Here is a 12291-nt window from a genome sequence, read left to right on the forward strand (position 1 = left end):
TCGATATTTCACTCGTAACACTCGGTAAAGATACAATTAGGAGCAAAACTGGATCAAACATAAAAAGAATGTGAAGCTATAAGGCGAAATTTTTGCCCTAATAGTCATTAAAAGTTAGAATATGTATTCGTTTATTGATAATATTTTTAATGTTTTGAGTGATTGTACTTTGAAATTTAAGCAATAAGTTCAGCTTTCTTATGGGATTTATTTATCGTTTGGATGAACAAGCGTAGACCTTTAACCATTTTTTACAAAAAAAGTTCCTTTACCTCCACATTCAATCGTGTTTTTTAATATGAGCATAATTTAAGCAATGCTTTTCTATTGGTGTTTGTCGTAAATGACATCGAAGCATATCACATATACACCGATGAACATTTTGAGGTACTGCGTTTACACATATTGATAGCAAAACAAACAAGTCCAACTGGCTCGCGCATCATGGGAACGCGATTCGTCGTATCTCAGTTTTGCTTTACTTCACCGGAAATTCATTCGAAGCATATTAATTGCTAATAATTAATACAATAATATCAACAAGAAATCGCCACTAAAAAAAATTAACAGAAATATTTTTGATCATCTTTAGAAAGAAGAGTTAAATTTTGAAATATACTCTTGAAGCCAGTTTTTGATTGTAATGTGTGTAGACATTAATCGGCTAATGTCGATTGTTTATTATGTTCCATACGTACGATTGTTTATTATGTGTTCCATACGTACGATCGCGACAATAGTCGAAGTTCATTAATATATATCTTTAATTGAATAAATATTTACTTTACATAGTGCTAATCGCACGTGAACAGTTCTTATATACCTTAACCACATAATCAAACTGACGTTATGAAATGATAGCCATAATGAAATGGATCTGTCGACAAACACTATAAATAATTTAGCAATAATGCTATGTAGCTGATCATAAGTGAAACCCTACAACTAAGAGCATTAAAAATAATATTTTTATCGTGTAATATACCATTTCATATAAAAATTCAGATTTGATATTTATACAAAAGTTTAATTTGTAATTTAGATTTTGTCAGTTTACATTTAAATGAACATTCAGATTAGGAATTAGTGAGTATCTTAAAAGTCTGTACCCTTTTTTTATGTACACTATCGGTTATATAATGGAAAATGTTAAAAATTTTTAGGTGTTTATTTATCTTCGTAAATCACAATCATAATTTCTCTCGTTTTCATTCTTAATTAATATGACATTAACAAACGATGACCTTGTTTCACTTGCCTGATGCAAATAAAAGAAACAGGTCACACAGTTGAGTGTTCCACCCTGTGTAATTCAATCATGTTATGATCCATAAACATGAGATTTTTAATGCAAATGCAACTTGAAATATCTTTCTGTCTGTGACATATAAGCGACTAATAAAATAGTATAAATGCATGAGTCACAGTTGTTTCGCGACAAGATGAAAAAAATTTGCGGCAGAGAGTTTAATGATCTATGATTAAGTGGTCAGCCTGTGTAATCGTTGTTCACAATGAAAGCCTTTCGTTCAAAGGAAGCAATTTGAAGAAGGGAAAGTCCACGTTAATAGTTAGTGGGCGTACATCGCTGTTTCGATCGACGAAAGTGATCGCAATCTGATCGTGACACATTGCTGAATAATACGATCTTCATCATACGATGTTCATACGTTTTTATTTGAAAACATAGAAGACGCAATCATGAATCACATACTTCGAATAATCAGATTATACTACTTTCGATTTAAAAAAGTCGAATTATCCTCTATAATTTTGAAGAATCAATTTATAGGTGATTTATCAAATCATATATACGAATTTACAAGAATTTAGTAATAATTTCTTAATTTGTATATATGAATTTGTGAATAATTAATTACCACTATATTCAAGTACTTATCCTTAGACGATTGTTTTGCTTTATTACCTCTATCACTATCTATTTTTTAAATTGTTTAGGTTACTGAAAAAAAATCCAGTGTGAAGATCACAACGCTTAATATAGTGCTAATGCAGTGCTAATTGTTCCGTTTGTTAATTAATTGATGGAAGTATAAATAATCAAGAAATCGTTTTCAATTTGTAAGGCAAAATATAATTTATGTATTAAAGTGTTTATATCTCTTTTGCATAATGTTTTCATTAAAAATGAAAATGAAATTTCACGGAAAAGATAACAAGCATTCTAAATTTACAAGTAATTAAATTAATTTTTCTTGGACGTTTGGTTTTTAATTCACAACGGAAGTACGGTTCACTGTCTCTTCGAATTAATTGCATGACTGGACTTCAAACAAAAATCATGAACTGCTACTGCAAGAAAGAAAGGTATTTCCGTGTCCAACAGCAGCTCATTCGTTCACACGGTCCACATCTACGGAAAATCATAATTCTCACCTACATGTATTTATCGAAATCAGCCAATAAATTCTCATCTGCAATCTAAACCGGAAGCTTCAGGAATGCTAGTATATCGACCAAGGAAAAAGAAATTACACGCCTCGCTTCATACCCGTATAACCAGTCAACATTCTATTTTTATAAAATGGGCTAAGATTTCCGCCAAAAAGTTCGCTTGCAAGTGAGGTAGTTCTGGTATCAAGGAAACTCCAGTGCACCCTTTACTATTAAATTACTCGCGATTATATTACAGTGTTTGGTGTAGTCATAATAGTCTTAGCATTATCAATGTTTATATTATTTCTAGCGTTTTTAACGTTTTTAATATTCATAATATTCATAGTGTTCGTAGTCTCGTAGGTATTCTCAAAATGCGTGATAATCCTAGTGTGGGTAATATTTGTAACATTCATAATTATTATAATATTTCTAATATTTCTCATACTTTTGACGTTACTTCTGGTATACTTAGGACTTTTAGACTTTATCACCATTCCAAATATTCTTAATATTTTGATTATTTCTGATTAAACTAATGTACATAATATTTCTAATTCTTGTAAAATTCCTATGTTTGATGTAATTAGTTTGTCTCATATTGTTAATATTTAAAGCAGAAATAAATTAAGCCCTGAATAGGCGATATTTAATAAAATGGGTCACCGCTAATTGGTTCTTCGAGGTTTAACGGGGAACGACGAGCGTTTTACTCGAAAACGAATTTAATCTCGAGTCAAAGTAGATAGGGAGAGACAGCTTGACGAGAATGGAACAGGGTTTCTCAGAAAATGCATAATTCAGCGGTGGAGCGGTGTAACGCTTTTGTAATTACTTTTCTCGCTGCTGTCCAAGAGAATTATTCACCGACAGCGTTGTCACGTCATTGTTTATCATTTTAAATCGGTTACGCGAGGAGTGGCCTTCATTTCCTTCATCTGAAATTTGCATAATAAATGGGATTCCGCTTACGTGAAAAATGGCGCACAACGAAAGGAGATATTATTTTTTTTCTTTCGTTTTGGAGTTTATGAAAATAATACGTTACGTTTAAAATTAGTATTCATTGATTCATAGCTAGAGTAAAAAGAAACGAAACTGATATTGCTTCACTCACTTATTATAACTGATACGTACCTAATCATATTACTGTACAATACATCTTTATTTTATTTGAGTACGATAATTAAGATAAGAGGTTTGGCAAATTCTTGCCCTGATAGTTTTGAAAGGATTTATAAAAATTGATTTTTATTTATTCATACTAGGAGCAAGAAAAGACTAAATAGATATTTTATTTATTTAATCTAATTATGTTTACGTAAGATACATTTTTACATAAATTGAATGACTAACAAAACAACTCGAAATGAACGTAGAATAAATGTAATTAGATGTAAATTTTGATATTGAAATTAGATGTAAGTTTTACAATTACTTTCCATTTTGTATTTTGACTTTAGAGATAAATTTGCTATTATAAAATTATTACATATCAGATTAGAAATTTGGATAAATATTAAAATATCTATCGGCACATATTCGATAAAATAAAACAGATAAGCATTAATTTTGTCGTCAAACAACAAACAATATTCACAGAATTATATCTACTAATAAAATTAAATAAATTCATCGATTAACTTTATTATACTCGTTTAAAAGTTCATCTAACATGTTCCGACTTTACTTCCCTATATTTATTGTGATCTGTCTTAAGATGAGGCTAAGTGCAGCAGAACACCGGATAAAAAAAATAATCGATATTTATGTCGCACGGTGTGAATGGGGAATAACCCAGAACATATCAGGGGTGTCAACAATAAAATATAACGTCTTACGTGGAAGTTATTATTACTCGTAGACACTAATGCCAATTAAAATGTTTTTTTTTTCAATCGTCAATGCAAGTAGGATGTAGTATCACGTACATAAAAATCGAAAAACTCCCTCAAAAGAACTCGGGTCAAAAAATTATCCTTATCAATACTTCTTCATTACCATAATAATTCCTTTCGAGCATCTTTTCAGGCATGCAGATCGTTAAACTTATGAAACTTTCTTCTACGGACGAACGATCGCGCAATCCAGTCGCTAGATCGTAGATGGATCGTCGCAATTAGGAGCGTCTGCTTTCGTATCCAATTTTTTCTTTCATTTTCCACGTTCGCTTTCGTGTCGGACATATCGAGAACCGGCGTAATGCAAGTCTAATTGCGGATTCGACGTTTATTTGGAATCGGTGAAACGTGATTTCAATGCACGCTCGAAATTCTGTTGCTCTCTGGAAATGCTAAACAAACTGCTCACCTTATGGAAACTCGACGAAACAAATTGTTAAGCGAAACGTGAGATTCGAACCTCGTGCGCTATCCGTTTTAAATCCCGCGTTCACGGTTACCTTGTTAGGGATCGAGAGACTAAGCGTGTCCGAACAAACCTTTGGTACTCTAAATTGGCTGATTTAGATTTACAAGTAGCTAGCAAATGGTAACGTTTCATTATAAAAGGTTTTCCAAAATGGGCTTTGAGATTTTATTTTTTTAATTACAAAGTACGCCTGTCAGCGTAGACGTGGTGGACATTTGAACGACATCACTTACCACGTTGAATTATTTAAACACGTTTAATTACATTAGTTAAACACATTTTGTCAAACACAGTCTCGTTTAAGTGACTTTCATGACTTCACTAACTGGTTTATTTTGTTATTAAAGACCAGAATACATATCCTTTTGTAAAAGTATTCATTTAATGAGATAAGCATATCAGTGCAGTTAATAATAAAAATTTCTCATTCATGGTTGACATGATTACGTTCGTTATAATCGAGAAATGTATTTGAAAAAAAAGTCGGATCGAAAAATCGAACAAAATTCTTTAAACATTTCTTTGTTTACACCACTGAATTCAGCGTTCAAAACAAAATAAAAGTACAAAGTTTCAAAATTATTGTATGTTTTAACAATTACTGGTAGTTAGTTTCTGTGGCAGCGCGCGGCCGCGACAGCGTCCTCCCTTAAATGATGTGGCAACGATAAAATAATTTTTTGGAAAAAAAATTTAACTGACTTCGAAAAAGGTGCAGTGAAAAGTATGAAATAATTTCTAGTCAATTTATATGAATACGCACTAGTTCTAAACATAATTGCTTAAAAGTATGGGAAAATACAGTGAAAAGTATGAAATAATTTCTAGTTAAACTGCATTGTTATTTACCATCATTTGATGAATTTGGTTAAATTATTAAATACATCATATTAAATGCAATACACCTTTTTCGGAGGCGACGCAGATGTAAAAACTTTTTATTTCCGGTTTGTGTTAGATTTTGGTAGAGGCGGCAATATTGAATGCCGTCAATGTATACATATTTATTGTCTATGTGGAATTAATAGTTAATATATAGTATGTACACGGAAATATAGTTTGAGTAGATTTGGGGCTTTTTTGGAGGGGAGGGGCGGCAATATTGATTACTGTTAATGTATAAACTCTCCCCATGGAAATACTGTATGAATACGTTTGGGATAGTATTTGGTGGGGGCAGCGATATTGAATAGTGTTAATGAATATGATGTCTAACGTGGACGTAATGATAGCAATAATTAAAGACCATATTTTTTGTTTCTCCGACAGAAAGTTAAACCAAGTTTGGCAATTTTGAATATACTTAATTTTAAATTTTGCGCCGCCTCCGAAAAAGGTGCATTGCATTTAATATGATGTATTTAATAATTTAACCAAATTCATCAAACGATGGTGAATAACAATGCAGTTTAAATAGAAATTATTTCACACTTTTCATTGCATTTTCCCATACTTTTAAGCAATTGTATCTAGAGCTAGTGCGTATTCATATAAATTGACTAGAAATTATTTCATACTTTTCATTGCACCTTTTTCGAAGTCGGTTAAATTTTTTTTCCAAAAAATTATTTTATTTTACTCTTTTTAGTGGCAATCTATAACCAATAGGTTTCATGCAGTAACAATAGTTATGAGCAATGTATTGGATGACCCAAAAATGTTGGAAGTCCTTCAAAGGGGTGGTTCCGGGGCGGGTGGGGTGATGATTTGAAACAATTTTTCCTTAGCGAAAATGGTGTTCGAGGCTTCGTTAAGGGGATATTCCAGAAACAGAAACTCACGACCAATCAGAGCGCGAGTATGCCGGAGGAGCGCCAGCGGAGCCTACACTACCGCAGGCGTCCACGATATACTCGCGCTCCGATTGGTCGGGGGTTTCTGTCAATATCTCCTTAATGAAGCCTCGAACAATATTTTCGCTATGAAAACATTGTTTCAAATCACTCCCCGAAACACCCCATTCAAGGACATCCAACATATTTGGGACACCCTGTATAGTTGCAAATGAGATTATCAGGAATGCTGGAAGGTTATACAAATATGGAATTAATCAGGATCGGAATCGGAATTAATTAATGAACCAAGAAAGAAAAATAGGAATTTTGCAATAACAATAGTTATAAACAATATGAAAAATTTATAAATTTTTGCAAATGTGATCATCGCGAAAACCTGTACGGCAGCAAAATGTAAGGGATTTCATCGATTTCAGGCCAAACATACGTGAAATAGTACGCTTTTTGCGATAAAAAGTGATATAAAGTGGTAAAAAACAAAATAAAGACAAATGTTTTGTTATGGGACCAAATGGCAAATGCTCTTCCAGATGCAAGAAGTTTCAATCTGATTGGTCCATCCGTCTCGAAGTAAGAAGCAAGACAAAATTTTTGTTTTTAAAAAAAAAAAACGGGTAAAAAATGACAAATCACAAAATGTTTCTTTTACGCGACCAACTGGAAGAAATATTCGACAAGATGCAAGAGGTTTCACTTCGATTCATCAAGCCATCTCGACGTAATCGTCAAGCATACCTAAAAATCACGAATTGTGTAACCTCCTCCTTTTCGAAGTCGGTTAAAAACAAGGCTGAACAATTGTAAGATCATTTAAATACACTTTTCGCAAGTTTGGATACGAATTTTGCAACGCCAAACTTGGCAATATAAATAAATACATTTCGTATACAATCCTCACTTTTCTGAATATTCATAATGGCTCAAATAATTATGAACGATGCCGTATTTCATCGACAATAATGGTTTCCCGTTGAACAAATTGCGATTTATTTTCCTCCCGTTTCCTTCTCCGTCGCTTTATTCTTTCTCAAGCTTTGTCCCTACTTCAAACCGTGAATTTATGTCAAGATAATCCGAAGAGGTTGAGTAATTCGCAAATTTGTGCACGCTCGTCCCTCCCGATGAATTTCGAGATCGTCTGTCGAAACCAAACGATCGAACGACCGAGAACTTAACAGGGGATATTCTGCGGCTTTCAGAAACACTGCCCCACGGTGCAGAATAAATACGTTTCTTCTCTCTGACATCGATGTTTTGTCAGTGCCAGAGAATGGAAAGTATTACGACGGGAGTGCACATGATTTGCAATGAGGGCTCATATTTAAGATGCCCGGAAAGCATTTTCGTTTCTTTATGTAGTTACTTATATCTTTGTATCGCGCACTGTATCGTTGCATTTCAGTTTAAAAGAAATTCCTTTTATGAGTCATTTGCATCTTTTCAGAACTGTTCTCTCGCGAATTGAAATACCACGTTCCACAATTGCTGCTTAAGGGGATCACTCGAATATGTATGAAATGTTTACAGCTAATCCTTATTTGTTGTCTTCTATACTGAAAGGTTAATGTATTGTAGATCTGGTATTGCAGATTGGTTTGATAATAATTTATTGATATTGTGGCGCAAGTAAAGTAACCAATAATAAATAAAAGATTTTATGAAAGGGGTTAGGAATCTGTTTATTAATGAAATGTAGGTCTATTAAATTGACGACTTAATAAAAAATATGTAAGCATAAAATACTTACGATTTCTTTGTTTTAAATAAAAATTCACACGATTACAATTAAAAGTATACATAATGTCGTTTACGTGACTTTCATGATTTCACTAACTGGTTTATTTTGTTATTAAAGACCAAAATACATATCCTTTTGCAAAAGTATTCATTTAATGAGATAAGCATATTAACATGCAGCTAATAATAAAAATTGTTCATTCACCGTTAACATGATTACGTTCGTTTCAATGGTATAAAAAAGATACCTTTATCTTGATCAGTTGGTTTGCATCGTCCCTATCCTAGTCGTTTATTGAAGCCAAAGAGAATGAAATTGACAATTAATTAAAGAAACACATTTCGTTTTAAACCAAATTTATTTACTTCAATATGTTTTAAAATGTGAAATTTTGTAACTATACCAAATGATGATTTGACAATTGTATTGGCAATCCTTAATTACATTTTTTGATTGTGTTGATCATTTCCTTAGAGCAATTATATTTGCCTTCCAATTACAAATTAATAATTAAAAGCCCTTTGGAAACTGTATTTTTATAATTCTCTCGCATCTACAATTGTAAGCAAACAAAATGCATTATTTCTCAAATGTTGTCCATCATTTTCATAAATTTGTTATGAATTAAAACAATTTATGAATTTCACAATATTTGCTACTCTTCGTTAATTTATAATAGATGAACAAAATGTATGAATTTCGACATTTTTACAAGTTCTAATGGATGAAACAATACTTGTATTACTTTATAACATACGTATTCTCTTCCAATTCTCTTAATAAATGCTATAAATGTAATAATTGTTTCGCCTTCCTTTTCACATTCTCTGCACATCCTTTCTTCGTCTTTCAGCTAGCATTCGTTATAGTTCTCCTCATTCCCACATTTGAATCTGTAGATTATTAGCTTCTTAATCTATCTATCTCTGATCCTTTTCCGCTGTTTAAATATTTGGATACTTCAGGCGTCCATAAAACTTTGTAGTATTTGTTATATTTTGAAATTTAATCCTAAAGACACTGTTTCAATTGAATGCAAAAATATTTCACGTGTTATTAAATTAAATAGTGTATGAAGTAATTGTATAGAATTTGTATAATGCATATAAGAAGTCTATACAAAAGTTAGAAACGATCGTTTGACCCGTCGCACAGTGCGATGAGTATGTGAGAAATAAGGACAAAAATCAAATCACTATTCAAAAATATTCTACTTGATAAAAAAGATAAAAAAAGTAAATAATTATGTTAAAACAATGAAGGAAAAGTTTATTACATAATATTTTACCAAAATCTTTGTTAAACAATTATTAATTAATTAATTAATTTTAAAAAGACAATAGAGAAATTTAATTTTAAATAATATCTACACATAAAATATTTTATGGCGGATCGTCGGAATTGAGATCGTCATTCGGTGATTCAATCATTCGGTTCTAAAAAGGAGGCGAATTGGGGCAGGAATTTCTTTCACTATCTTAAAGTAGGCTACCTAATAAATTTTTTAAGCCAAGCCGGAAAGAGACAGTTTCAGCCTTTTCGAAAAAATTAGTTTTTAAGTTAAACAAAGGAAACTTCAAAATTAAAATGTTAACTAGTGCAAATCCGTTCATTTTACATATATTATTAAAACTTTATAAAACTACTATAAAGTAGTTTTAAGTATCAGTATTATAGGGCTAACTTACCACGAAAATCCAGATCCATTATAAAAAAAATAGTAATTTTTTTTTAACGAAGTACCTATCCTGTTGAAAGATAACTTCAGATTAAAATTAATTCTACTTACAAAACAAGTCTAAATAATCAAATCAAAGAAAAAAAAAGTTTTATTTTTTACTTTTGTCCACAGTTCGTTGCACTGTGCGTCGTGGTAGTGTTAAACCGAGCACCTCGATTCCTGCACGCATTTTCAATTCTGATTTTTTGCAATAATCGAGGTTCCATCGAATGACGCTAAAAATCCTTGCTCAAAGCCGCAGCTTTAATCGGTGGTGCCGTAGTAACGAAATTACGTCGTTGCTTGGTCGGTTGAGGCTGGAGGATATGCAAGTAGAGACGCGTTTTCGAGCGTGGCCTCGTTAAACCGGTCTGGCTGTTAGACGGCGTCGCGCATCCACGAATCGAACGAAAAAGCGAATGCATCCTCCGAGTTCCGCGGATATCAATTGCCCCTCCGGACGGTCAGTCGCAGTTTCGAAACGTCTCCTCTCTGCCCCTCTTACGATGCAACTCGAGGATAAACTCGTGCATCGTACGGCCTCGCCATCACATTTGGCTGCGTAGAATTTGCTCGTCGTTTTGCAGCTGGATAAGGCAAATTGTTCCTTAAACTTGACTTTGCACCGTTTCGTGAACCACTCCGTGACGCGATGCCCGTGTCATTGCAAACCAGGGTCGTTTCAGTATCCCCTTAATTTTTCCCGCCTTTTTCTCCTCCTCTCCCCACTCGCAACGATTTTTACGCGAAAGACGTGGGTTGTCCGAACTGATGGACGAATAATTTCTAGATAAAACATGCAATAACAATCACTGCGTTACAATCGCGACCATCGCGGGGCTAAGATACGCGCGGAACGAGCGCCGAATAGCGCGGCTAAGCGAGCACTGGCCGAAGAATGTGATGCCGTAATTGCAGAAAGAGAGAAATTATTTTTGAATATGACGATGCCGCGCGGATAGAGAAGTGGTTTTAGGAGTAGGTGGCGTGAAATGCTATAGAAACTGGGCTGTGACCAACATAAAATCTGAATAATAATAATCTGGTATTCTTATTCAGACAACGATTACGATAAAAAAGAAGATTTGCTAAAGTGATGTCTATAACCTAGGGAATATGTACATTAGAATCCACGAAAATAATCTGGAGAGGCACCAAGGTCGCCATAGGGAGAAATGAGTCACACAAATGCCACTTATGCGCAAAGTAGATGCGTGGGAGACCGTTCGCCGTCAACTAGATTTGAATTTTATAGATGATAGTACGCGGTATGTATTGTAACCTGATACGCTTGTCAAGACAACGATTGCGATAGAGAAAAGGATCCGCGAAAGTGGAGTCCATAATCCAGTGAATTTATGTGTTAGAGGTCACGAAACTATCTCGAGAAATACTAGTATCGTCAGTGAAGGCAGAGGGTTACCTAAATATGTACCACTATTGCACAAGGTGGATGTGCAGAAGACTGTCTGTCTATAGGTACGTGATACGAATCGTAGAAACAAGTGGGCTTTTTAACCGACTTCGAAAAGGAGGAGGTTACTCAATTCGACATGTATATTTTATTTTTTTATGTCTGTTCGCCGATTACGCCGAGATGGCTGAACCAATCGGGGTGAAACCTCTTGCATCTTATTATGTATTTCTTCTAGTGGGTCCGTAAACAAAACATTTTGTGATTTGTCATTTTTTACCCGTTTTTTTACCACTTTCATCGCAAAAAGAGTACTATTTCACGTATATTCGGCCTAAAATAAATGAAACCGATGAAACCCTTTACATTTTGCTGCCAGACATGTTTTCGCGATGATTACATTTGCAAAAATTTATGAATTTTTTTATTGTTTATATATAACAACTATTGTTATTGCAAAATTCCTATTCTTTGATGTAACTCAACGAGGAATTAACTGATCGAAATGGAATTTTCCGCATTTAATGACAATTGAATTCATGAATTCATGATAGACTACAAATGAGTTAATAATTATCATTGTAAATTATCAATAAATATAATTGTAATTATTAAAATTCACGAATATGGGTTTATTTTTATAAGTAGATTAGATGTATTCAATTTCAAATTACTCAAAATATTTTGTTCGATCCAAGAAAGTGATTAGGATCAGAACAATTTTAAATGAAAACTCACGAGTTTAGAAAAATATTATCAATTTTTGTAGGATTCTCAAAAAACAGTCTCAAATGAAAATGAAAAACAGGTTGCTCATCTACACATCTATAATTAAATTAGTTTAGACTCATGGACA

At 33.1% G+C, this 12291-nt stretch overlaps 1 long non-coding RNA gene across 3 annotated transcripts; it reads right to left on the reverse strand.

The window, feature by feature from the left end:
- Window positions 1-8419: 8419 nt before the first annotated feature.
- Window positions 8420-10909, reverse strand: LOC128873223 (uncharacterized). Of its 3 annotated transcripts, XR_008456356.1 has the most exons (4): window positions 10142-10909; window positions 9990-10049; window positions 9059-9194; window positions 8420-8854 (listed from the first exon to the last, which is right to left on the reverse strand). It is a non-coding gene; the product is annotated as an uncharacterized LOC128873223 (long non-coding RNA). The 3 variants fall into 3 exon arrangements; XR_008456355.1 differs by having other exon boundaries at window positions 8422-9321; XR_008456354.1 differs by having other exon boundaries at window positions 8423-9194.
- Window positions 10910-12291: the final 1382 nt, after the last annotated feature.

This window comes from Hylaeus volcanicus, chromosome 3 (genome assembly GCF_026283585.1).
Source record: "Hylaeus volcanicus isolate JK05 chromosome 3, UHH_iyHylVolc1.0_haploid, whole genome shotgun sequence".
In the NCBI taxonomy this organism is placed as follows: Eukaryota; Metazoa; Arthropoda; class Insecta; order Hymenoptera; family Colletidae; genus Hylaeus; species Hylaeus volcanicus.